Source organism: Cryptomeria japonica, chromosome 6, assembly GCF_030272615.1.
Source record: "Cryptomeria japonica chromosome 6, Sugi_1.0, whole genome shotgun sequence".
In the NCBI taxonomy this organism is placed as follows: domain Eukaryota; kingdom Viridiplantae; phylum Streptophyta; class Pinopsida; order Cupressales; family Cupressaceae; genus Cryptomeria; species Cryptomeria japonica.
The window spans coordinates 174,873,119-174,885,603 of record NC_081410.1 but is presented as its reverse complement, the minus strand read 5'-3'; positions in this window follow the sequence as shown (position 1 = coordinate 174,885,603).

Below are 12,485 nucleotides of genomic sequence, written 5' to 3'. Positions count from 1 at the left end.
TCATATCTGGGAGGTATGTTTTGGTTGAAATCAACTCAACAATGTCATGAGATTCCTCTTGAACTACTATCCCCCTGAAAAAGATATGTTCCTGATAGATCTTCTTTGTCAATATCCTTGTGGTATTCCCCCTTGTCAATTTGGGATAGATAGTTTGGGCCTTGATTGTTACTCTCGGGATTGACCATAATGTTAAAGTTAAACTCCTTAAATAATAGGATCCATCTACGTATATGCCCTTGTATAATTAGTTTATTTTATAAAAATCTTAAGGGTTTGTAGTTAGTACAAAAGGTAAATAGAGTTGAGAGAAAGTAGTGCAAAATTTTGTACAATGCATAGACCACAACTAAGGCTTCTCATTTAGTGGTTGTGTAATTTTTGTTAGCTTCAGATAGTTTTCTATTGGAAAACACTACCAAATAATCCTTATTTCCCCTAGGCTAAGCTAATATTGTACCAATGGCTATTCTATATGTATCTACATGGACATTAAAAGGTACTAAACAATTTGGAAATACTAGAATGGGTGCTTCTATTATCTTTTATTTTAAAGTATCAAAGGATTTCTCACATTCTTCTGTCCAATTGATGACTCTACTTATCTTTTGGTTTTTCAACAATTTATGTATTGGGACAGTTATGCAGGTGTATCCTTTGAGACATTTTATGTGGTATCCTACGTTTCTAAGTAATTTTTATACTTATGGAGTTGTTTTAGGTGGTGGTAGGTTCATGATTAGGACAATTTTCATTAGGTCAACTATTAAACCTTCTTTACAAATAATACTCTCTTGACAGTCTTCAACACGTTTCTTGCACTTTCACACCTCTTCAATCTTCATCAATCATATTCTTGTAGCAGCATTTTCTCACTCAAGAGAAACACAAGAGACATAACAACAACTTGTAGCAAGTACAAGACCATTAGCACCATCAACAACATATCCACTTTATCATCATGCTTCTAATCATCATCTTAATTTTTACAATCCTCTTGACTTCATGCTTCTAATCCTCATCTAAATATGATATCACCATGATAACATCTCTGCCATCCAAACATTATAATATACACCATCACTATTGTTCAATACATCAACATCATCATACAAGAATATCAACATACTAAGTGTAGACATCAACACCAAGGAGGTGGACAACCACAAGAAAGAACATATTCAACCATCAACCATCTGCACTATTTATCAATGATGTAACACCTGAGACATCATTCTCCATCAATCACAATATAACACATCAGCACTATTTATGCATTCCAAAATCTTGTTTTAGATTTAAATTTTTATATCTTTAGACCAATGTCTATGTACCATTTTTCAGTCAACATCATCGCCATAGTAAAACTTTGAATTGTCCACAAGTCAAACTTGTCCAAAATCTTGATGAAACTGTTTTAGCCTTACTCAATTTAAATACAATAGCAGGATCTCCCATCCAAAGTTTCCAATTGGATTGCTCTAGATTCCAGAATGTCATTTATTCTTAGGGACCGAGCCACGAAACTTTCAGTTTTTCTTGCTTTTTGAACTTGTTGTCTTATAAGAGTTTAGTATCTGCAAGCTTAAACTATTTTTTATTTAGGTTTTAGTCATGCGATACTTTTTGTCTTCTATGTTATGCTAATAGGTGACATTTTGCTAATTGTATGTCTTCCTCTAGGTTGTCTAGTTTCTCATTAGTTTCCTTTACAAATCCATCTACAGTAAGTCATAGTGTAATTGTTGTTTAGAGGTTGTTGACATTAAAATTGATTGGTATTATTTATTCTAGGTCGTATACTGGTTCAAAGAGTGTATGTGAGGTATCCCTTTTATAATTTGCCTAGTAATCCCAAAGTACTAAAGGTATCTTGATGCCCCAATCACTCATGTTCACATTGCAGATCTTGATTAGAATAGTTCCTAGAATCTTATTTAATGCTTCGCTTGCCCTATTTTCTTGTCGATGGTAGGGAGTGTTCTGGTTTTGTCTGATTGTAAACTTATCTAGGAGCTCCTTGATATTTTGTTCAAAAATAGTCCCTTGGTCACTCAAAATGCTTAAGGTGCACCCAAATCGAGTAATTATATTGTTGTAGTGGAATTCAATTATTGTGTATGGAGTGTGATCTTTACATGGTTCTTCTTAACTTTACATTTTGTTAGGTAATCGACCCTGATAATGATAAATATTGCTTTGAATAATTTAGTCAGAGTGTCAAAAGAGCTGATGAAATCAATTGTGAAATTTTTAAATAAAATTTTGTACAAGGAATAGTTGTAACATAATTTCATCCAAGGTTTTTGGGCATCTAGTCCAGTAACAAATGTCACATTTTTTTGTATACTATTTACAATATTTGTGTATGGTTGGCCACCATAATCCAGATAGTAGTATTTTGTGAGTTGTAGCATCTCCACTATTGTGGCCTCTTGGTATGATTTCATGAGCCTCTCTTAGTAGTTGTTCTCATTCATGTGCATAGAAAACTCTTCAGAGTACATCATCTCTTCCTTGCTTAAATAGGGTTCCTTCTAGTAAAGTGTATAGTAATGATTTTCTTTTTAGTAACTAGTTTTTTTGGGGCTGCCATATTTGGGAGGTATGTTTCGGGTGCAAGTTGTTGGCATTGTATTGTCATTGATGTCAACCTCTATAGAAGGTCAACCAGTATGGAGTATTGTTCACATGTAGTCATTGATGTCAACTAGTGTTGCAGGTCACCGGTAAGGAAGAAAATGTCATTCAGAGGAATGATCACTGGAGTCACCGGTACATAAGTTAGTGTTTGACTTGTGTGGATGAAATGGACAAGTTACCGGTACAGTATACCACCGATAAGGAAAGGATGTCAACTAGTAAGAGTTGTGTTAATAGTGAGCAGTTGCCAACTGGCAAGCTTATGACTAGTGAAAAAACATGATGAGCAAGGTGCTTGAGCTGTTGTTTGTGATGAAGAGGTAGAATGCTACCTAGATCACATCAACACGGGAGGAGAAGGATGTACAGGTCATCGGTATGATGTGTGGATGCAGAACAATAGGACTCCCACCGGATAAAGATATAGTCATCATGTGAAGAGATGACTGATAATGATTGTGCCCACACCAGATCACGTGTGCCTATTTGAAGACATGTTGCACAAAAAGGGAAGCCACATGAGTGCATTGCAGGATGTAGATGACAAGGATTCACTACCACCGGTAAGTGGAGCTTATCTCCTATCATTCAAAATGTGCATCATAGTTCTATGATAAGGAAGAAGAGGTAAAGGGAAGTGTTTGAATGCTCACACCGGATCTACCGGTGAATCAAAGGGATTCCTCAAGTGCATGAAATCGGGGATATGCACTGGACTGACAAAGAAGGCATGTTGAGTTTTTGGTACAGGTGAAGAGTGATGGGTTTGTCACTTTGACAAACCGATTGAGATATGGTCTGGACTGATGATGAAGAAGGAAAGGCTGAGCAGTTGCAGATAGAGGAAGATGGTTGGATTGACAATGGAGTCAACTGAAGGTTGATGACATGGTGTCATCAAGGGTTTTACCAGTAAGTATGTCTATCGGTAATATGGACAAAGTGCAGATGTAGAAGACTTCCATCTATTGAAGATGTGCATAAGTGAGGACAACAACAGTGCTGATTGGTTGAGAGTTCCACCGGAAGAGAAGGGAGGTGCAAGGTTGATGACAGACTGGTTAAGGGTTTAACCGACAAGGTTACCAAGCCAGTAGATGAACTTGGTAATGGAATTAGTTAGTGATCCAATCCACACTGACATAGTTGATAAAGCAAAGGTGGATGCCGACACAAGGGCCACGTGGAGATGAAGTGGCATGCATGCATAGGTTGGCGTGTTGAGTTGGTGAAGTGTCAGGCGGCAAGGTAGATGGTGACAAGTCGACATTTATGTCGACTGCGAGATTCACGAGATGCACTGCAAAGGTTTGTGGCTCGAGGTCAGGAGGACAAAAAAGATCCAACTCAGAATGATTGAGCAAATCAAGGCAAGTGAAGGAAACCACAAAACCAATCTTGGTGATCGACCAAGAAATCAACTGACAGGTCAAAAGCAGATTGCCAAAAATAGAAGGCATGATCAGAAAGGTATGACAATGGCGAGATTGACTAATGAGTTATAGTTCATCAATACAGTCGATCAGATCAGATGAGATTTGACTAGATTTGGTTTGTCTCGAGGTTGATGAGAAAACCCTAACCACCTTAAATTTGAATTGGCTTTTGGCAAAAAAACCTGGTTATAAATATGCAAGCCAAAATCATTGAAGGGTGCTGCTGGATGAGGGAATGTTTTTGCATGCAAGGAGAAATCAGTCAAGTGCTCATAAAGAAGAAGAAGAAGAAGAGGCTGAGTGTGAGGAAGAACAAGATTGAAGTGCTCAACTAGCAGCAGTGAGAAAACTGACAGTGACCATACCGGTAGAGGAGAATTCCAGAAGAATTCAGAGAAGGCAAGCATATAACTGATAGAGTGTAGTACCGGTGGAGAGAAGTGGTGTACCAAAGATAAGAGAGAACCGGTAAAGTGTAGAACCAACAAAGAGAAAAACTAGAAGAGAAGGAGAAGAGGCTAAACCGGCAAAAGTGCAATAAAGAGTAAGGTTGCAGCAGTGTGAGGGTTAGTAGAGAACCGACAGTGAACTGGATAGAATATCCAGCAGACAGATTTGCAGAAGTGTTACAAAATTCATTTGCAACAAGGCTATTAACTTTTAAATTATTATGTTTTGTGATCACTGAGTTGGAGCTCGATGTAGGGGTCATAGCTCCTTGGGTTGGTGCCCTAAATCAAGGGTTGGTGCTCCTTGGGTTGGTGCCCTAAATTAGGCGTTGGTGCTCCTTGGGTTGGTACCCTAAAGTAGAGGTTGGTGCCCTAAACATTGTAATCAAAGATTCATTATGAGTCTGGATTGGAGTAGTAGTCTCGAGCAACATTTCTCACTGAGGTTTTTCCCATATTGGGTTTTCCTCGTATATGTTGGTGTTATGTGATGTCCTTTTATGTGTAAGTGCATTTGTGATTAGTCTCCCTTCTAACCAGTAAGTCTGTATTCAGTTAGATCTGATAACCGATATGCTCACATAGGATAGTTAAAGGGAAAAGTTTGAGAACCACTAATTCACCCCCCTCTCAGTGATACATTGTGTCTAAGACAAGCAACTCAACAATCTCAAGAGATTATACTAGAACTACCGATAATGTTAAAATTAAACTCCTGAAATAATAGGAGTCATCTACATATACACCCTTGTATAACTAGTTTATTTTGAAAAAAAATAAGAGTTTGTGGTTAGTGTAAAAGGTAAATAGAGTTGAGAGAAAGTAGTGCTAGATTTTGTGCAATGTATACACCATGACTAAGGCTTCTCATTTGGTGGTAGTGTAATTTACTTTATCTTGGGATTGTTTCCTAATGGAAAACACTACCAAATGATCCTTATTTCCACTAACCTGAGCTAATACTATGCCAATTACTATTCTAGATCCATCTCCATTGACATGAAAAGGTACAGAATAATCTAGAAAGATTAAAATGGGTGCGAACTACTATCTTTTATTTTAGATTTTCAAATAATTTCTCACATTCTTATGCTGAATTGATGGCTTTACTTGTCTTTTGTTTTTTCAACAATTCTTGTAGTGGGGCAGCTCTTGAGGCATATCCTTTGATAAATTTTATATTATAGCTTGTGGATCCAAGGAAGGTTTTTACTTCTGGGGTTGTTCTAGGTGGTGATAGGTTCATGATTAGGGCAATTTTTATTAGGTCAACCATCAAACCTTCTTTACAAATAATATTCTCCAGATAGTCTTCAACATGCTTCTTGCACATTCACACCTCATAAATATTCATCAATCATAATCTTCTTGTTGCATCATTTGCTCACTCAAAAGTAACACAAGAGACATCACAACAACTTGTAGCAAGTACACAACATAACACATCATTATGCAACAATCACAACATAAAACATCAACAAGATGTACTTCCATGAAGCTCATCATCAACATATCATTAATGACAACACACAAGCTAAGGTTTGACATCAATGACAACACTTGTCATCAATGACAACAACTACCAACAATAGGTACATAGGTGGTGCTAGGGTTTTTTTAGAATGAAAAGAGTATTAGTTTGTTAGATGCATCACTTTTCTCAATATCGATACATACATTTCTTCTTTTGTGTTGATTTTTTTTCTCAAAACGGTTTCTCCATGTAAATCCTATTTTCATTTAAATTTAAATTTTATGTGCTCACATAATCAATCTATTCTACAATTCTTATATATCATTTAATATTTGCATATACTTGTAAGAGAATTTATTGTAGTATTTTTACCCTTTTTCTCAACACTATGAGATGCTTGTTGCAAGGTGTGCGCCCTTGGTTTCCGTGTCTTGTGTAGTGCAGCGCTTGGGTTTGTGATATGGCTTAACCACCTCCTATGGATTCTATAAGTCTAGTGGTTGTATCGGGCATTAACAAGTTGATCTTTTGGTGCAACGACAACCACACTTGTAACAATAAGTATCAGAGATAGATCCTCCGAAAAAAGCCTGACCGCTTGTGGAGATTCGAGATGGCAACTTATGTGTTCAAGGAGATTCATAGATTTGATGGAAGCAATTATAATATGTGGAAGGATTAGATGGAAGTTCATTTGAAGTGTATTGGAGATGAGTATTGTAAGATTATAAAGAATGTCTACAATGTTCCTTAGAATGGACCGGTAACTGCTGTTGAGATCAAGGATGTTGAACATAACATAAGATCTAAGGAAGCATTGCTGAGTGCCTTGACTGATTCGAAGATGACTAAAGTGATGGGTTTGAAGACTGCACATGAGATCTAGAAGAAGTTAGAGACCTTGTATGAAGGATATGCTCAAGTCAAAGTAGCTAAGTTACAGAGTTTGAAAGGGAAGTATGAAGCATTGAAGATGGGAGAAGATGAAAACATAACATCCTTTATGGCTAAGGTGAATGAGCTTGTCATGAACATCAGATGTGCCAATGGAACTCGTGAAGAAGATGAGATTGTTGCTAAAGTGTTGGGATCATTGCCTTCTTCTTACAAACATAAAGTAGCTACTATTGATGAAATCTGGAGTGTGACTATTGTGACAAGAGACATGTTGGTTGGAAAGCTTGTTGCATTTGAGTTGAGTGAATCTGGAGAATCACATGGTAAATCTGAAACTGCATTCGAAGCCTCTATATCTGGGAAACAAAAGTATGATCCGAGAGAGAGTTCATGTTGGGTATCTAGATATGAAAGAGCAAAGAGAGAGATGGAAGAGAAAGAAAGAGAATTGGACTAGCTTGAAGCCCTCATTGCTTGGAGATTGCCTAAAGGAGCCAATAAGTATGATGGAAAGTTACCTTTGAAATGTTTCTCTTGTAATAAGATACAACATTTTTCTTCTAGGTGCCCTGAGAGAATGTCTAGATATGATAAGCATGATGAATTTGAAAAGAATGATAGATCTGATAAGCCCTATAATCCTAATCGGAAGTTTAGATATCAAAAGAGATGTTATTATGCTGCTGATGAAGGTGTGACAGATGAAGAATCGAAGAATGGGAATTTAGAAGATGAGTTTGTATTTATTGCTATAAAGGAAGATGATTTGGTACCAGTGAATCCTACAAGTTGCATTGTTGAGGAGAAAGCTTTGGCTGCTAAAATTGAAGAGAAAGATGAATGGGTAATTGACAATGTCTGTTCACATCATATGACAAGTGATAAAAGTAAATTTGTGAGTATGGAAAGGTATGATGGTGGCATAGTGAGATTTGGAGATGATAAAGCTTGTGTAATTCATGGTAGAGGTTCTATATCTTTTAATGGTAAGCTTAATACAGATGATGTCTTGTATGTTGAAGGATTGATGCATAATATTTTGAGTGTTGGATAGATGATTGACAAGGGATATGATTTGCAATTCAAGAATGGTAAATGCAAGATCCTAAATGCCTCTGGTATAGAGATTGCATCAGGGACTAAGAGTAAAGGTAATATCTTTCACTTGAGTGTTGGTGAGAAAAGTTGTTTGATTGCTCAGATTGATGAAAGTTGGTTATGGCATAGAAGGATGTGTCATGTTAATTTTGACTACATGATAAGGATAAGTTCTACTCAAGTTGCTAGAGATTTTCCTAAGATTGTGAAACCTGTTAATCCGCTATGTAAGGAATGTCAATTGGGAAAGCAAATAAGAACTACATTCAAGAGTAAATTGTATTCATCTAGTGGATTGTTAGATCTAGTGCATACTGACTTATATGGTCCTAATAGAGTGAGAATTATGCCGGATAACATATATTTCATGTTGTTGATTGATGACTATTCTAGGATGATGTGGGTTACCATTCTAAGGGAGAAATCTTAAGCATTGGATAAATTCAAGATATTCAAATCTAGAGTGGAGATTGAGACTAGATTGAAGTTGAAATACCTGAGATCTGATAGAGGAGGAGAATTTACATCAGGAGAGTTTGATACATTCTATGAGAGGAATGGAATTAGAAGATAATTATCTGCTCCTAGAACCGCTCAATAGAATGAAGTTGTTGAAAGAAAGAACATAACTATCTTGGATGTTGTCATGACTATGCTAATAGAAGGAAATGTTGCACAAACCTTTTGGAGAGAATCTGTTAGCACTATTGCTTACACATTCAATTGGGTGCATATAAAAGGTGATTCCAATAAGAATCCTTATGAGCTATGGTTTGGTCATGTTCCTACAGTTAGATATTTCAGATTTTTTGGAAGTAAATGTTATATCAAAAGAGATGAGGATATAGGAAATTTTGATGCAAGATTTGATGAAGGAATCATCTTGGGTTATTCTTCTAAGAGAAAGGCCTACTAGTGTTACAATAAGAGACTGAGAAAGATAGTAGACAACACAAATGTGAAAGTTAATGAATGTCTTGGAAATAAGATCAGAGCATGCGGATATGAATTTGATGATGAAGATGTTATTTCAAAGCCTATGCAGACTGGGATCTTAAAGAATAATGATCTTATAGAGGCTGGTAATCTGGATATTGTTGCTTCCAATGAAGAAGTTCAAGAACTTGAGAATAAAAACAATCTAAAGACTCTAAGGTATGTAAGATTGAACCATTTTGAAAATCAAATTATTGGTGATAGCAATAAAGGTGTGATGACTAGGAGAAGGATTGATGTTGAAGAGATATGCTTGATTTCAAATATTGAACCTAAAGATGTTGTAGAAGCATGTAAAGATGACAATTGGATAAAAGAAATGGAAGAAGAGTTGAATCAGATTGAGAAAAATAACACTTGGGAGCTTGTTCTGAGACCTAAAGACAAGAATGTGATTGGTACTAAATGGGTGTTCTAGAATAAACTGAATGAAGCAAGTGAAGTTGTTAGAAATAAAGCAATAATGGTATGTAAAGGGTGTTCTCAGATGGAAGGGATTGACTATGAGGAGAATTTTGCTCTGGTAGCTAGAATGAAGCTGTTAGATTGTTGCTTGCATATGCTGCTTGCAATAATTTCAAGGTATATCAGATGTATATCAAGTCAGCCTTTTTGAATAGTGATTTGGATAGGAATTCTACACTGAGAAACCAAATGGATTTTCTTTATCAGATGAAGGAGATATGCTGTGCAAATTGAACAAAACACTGCATGGACTTAAGCAAGCTCATAGAGCTTGGTATGCTAGATTGGATAAGTATTTGTTGAAGTTGGGAATCTGTAAAGGTGTTGCTGATAGTAATGTTTACTTTAAGGTTGATAATGATAACAATTTGATTGTTGAAGTCTTTGTTGATGATATCATTTTTGGAGGAGATGATGATTTGAGTATGAAATTTGTTGATGATATGTAAAAGGAATTTGAGATGTCTATGATAGGTGAGATTAAATTCTTCTTAGGATTGCAGATTACACAAATTGACAAAGATATTTTCATTTCTCAATCTAAGTATATGAAGGAATTATTGAAGAAGTTTGGGTTAGATGACTCTAAACCTATTGGAACTCCTATGGTGACTGGATGCAAATTGTCTAAAAATAATTGTTACCAAAATTTTGCACAATGCCAAATTTGATGCCCTAATGAAGCCTTGAATTCATTTTTGAAAAGGTCCAAATCATGAACAAAGAAGAAATGCACTATTTTTTCTAACTTGTTTGCTTCATGTGCAGATACAGGAAAACAATGAAGCATGTGGGTTCAAATGGGCTCCCATGAGGGTTGAGCTCAGCATGCTATTATAGATCACAGAGACTTTATGCTCCTTTTCAAGAAAGGCTTGGCTTATCAAGCCTGATTGGGACTCCAAAAAATTCATGCTTTTGAATTTTTCCCTATCAACAAGATGTACCCCGATGAACAAGCATAGTGCGAAAAGTTATATCAGCTATTGGAATAGAAGGTTCCAAGTCATTCTAAAGACCCAATAGGAAGGTGTGGAGTGCTAAAGGTTGTATCGGCCATAGAAATGAACCATTTCATATCATCCTGATGACTCGATGGAAAAGCCAGGGCATGAAGAACAATTATCCCACATTGGCAGTGTAAACAGAGTGTATAGCATTTAAAGCTCAAATCACATGTAACTAAAGTGTCAAAGCTTGAAAGCTTTTGACAAAAGGTGGCTCATCACCTGGTGGACCCCCCATGCGCACACATCTCAAGGTGACCCAAATTTTGCATCAGACATCGGTAAGACCCATGATATGTTACCCTGAAGGCCCGATGATCTGATGGAACATGTCAGATAGTTGATTCAAGCGAGGGGAAAGTTAAAGATCAACCACCAGATCAAGAGAGATCAGACGGTGGAGTGACATTTTGGGGCTATCCATGATTGTCACTGTATCGCGATTGTCAAGTGCTCGGAACAAATACCCTTGCGACAAGTGGCAGGTCATGTGGTGTCAAGGTTGACTCTGAATAAATCAAAAGGTGATAGGTTTTGACACATGGCAGATAGGTGGTAGTCCAGTGGCTGGTGACATGGCACAGATGGATGATGTCGAGTAGACCTTGGCTGTGATAGGTCCCAAAAATGTTTCACCGAAGGGTCACTTTCATCGACATAGGGTATATCGAAGAAATCAGAAACAGTTTGGCCAAAATGAGGATACCAATGAAACTGTAGGTTCGATAAGACTGATAAGCAACTCGCCGAGGGAGTAATTTGGCCAAAAGAAGGATATCTAATAGAACAAGACACGTGGCTGATACGTGGTAGATAGATGGTATCTAGGCGGATCTCTGGAACCAATTAGGGCCTGACACATGTTGACATGCGTCACAAGAGAGTAGCTCAACTAGGGTTAAAGGTCAAGCAAGTTCAGGAAAGATCAATAGTAATCTGAAGGATCTAAGGGCCATCGCTATACCACTATAGAAAGAAGCTCCCCATTTATCATAGTGACTTGGCGAGTAAGCACATGCGGAAAAGGCAAAGGAAAGGTGAGTAGCTAAGAGATTAAAGATCGAGCAGTTTGAGGGTAGATCAATGGTCGTCGCTATACTACATGATGAAGGTGCTCAATAGTTATTCCTTGTGACTTGGCGACTAATGATGTGGCCGTCTAGGTGGGCTAAGAGTGAATGAAGAACCAAGGCAGGCTGAGGTTAAAGATCGAATAGATTGATCACATCCAATGGTGATCGCACAGATTTGATAGTGGTCACTAAGCCACAAAGAAAAGTTGATCACCCAGTTATCGATGCGACTTGACGACAAGGTGGGTCCAGTACAGATGGCGGTCCAAATGGTAGAAAAAGTGGACCCGCGAACCAATCAAAGGCTGACATGTGGCAAAAAACCTACGAACGAGTGGATGTCTAAGTCAACCTTGAACTTGAACTTCAAAATGGTTCAGTGGTTCAAAAAGGTTCAAAAGTTCAGTGGTTCAATGCTTCAAAAAGGTTCAATGGTTTAGTGGTTCAATACTTGAAAGTGGTTCAAATGTTTCAAAATATTTTTTTTCCGTGGGCCCAGGATGAACAAGGCAAACTCATAAAGAGGTGGGCCCGCTCCAGAGTGTTGAAAATTTTAAGTGAAGCCCAGGTGGATCCGCGGACAAATCTGAATGTAGCACGTGGCAAGGGTCAAATGACTAAGTGGGCCCATTTTTCAAAGAGCAACTCAGGCGGGGTTTTAAAGGCCGAGCAAGTCTAAAAATATCCAATGTATTTCGCTATACCGCAATAGAAAACTGCCCAAGCATTGATCACCGCGACATGGCGACAAGCCACTAGTAGTTTCAGCGGTTAGTGAGGCTGTATTGGGATAAAGGAGCAAAGACCCCGAAGTCAATCGGAAAGTGCCACATGACAGAGTGCAAATAGAGATCTAAGAGGATCGAATGATCAAGATAGCTACTCAACTAATTTCTCATTGACCTGATGGATTTGATTTCAGGGGTCAGGAGAACTGGTCGTCTGCA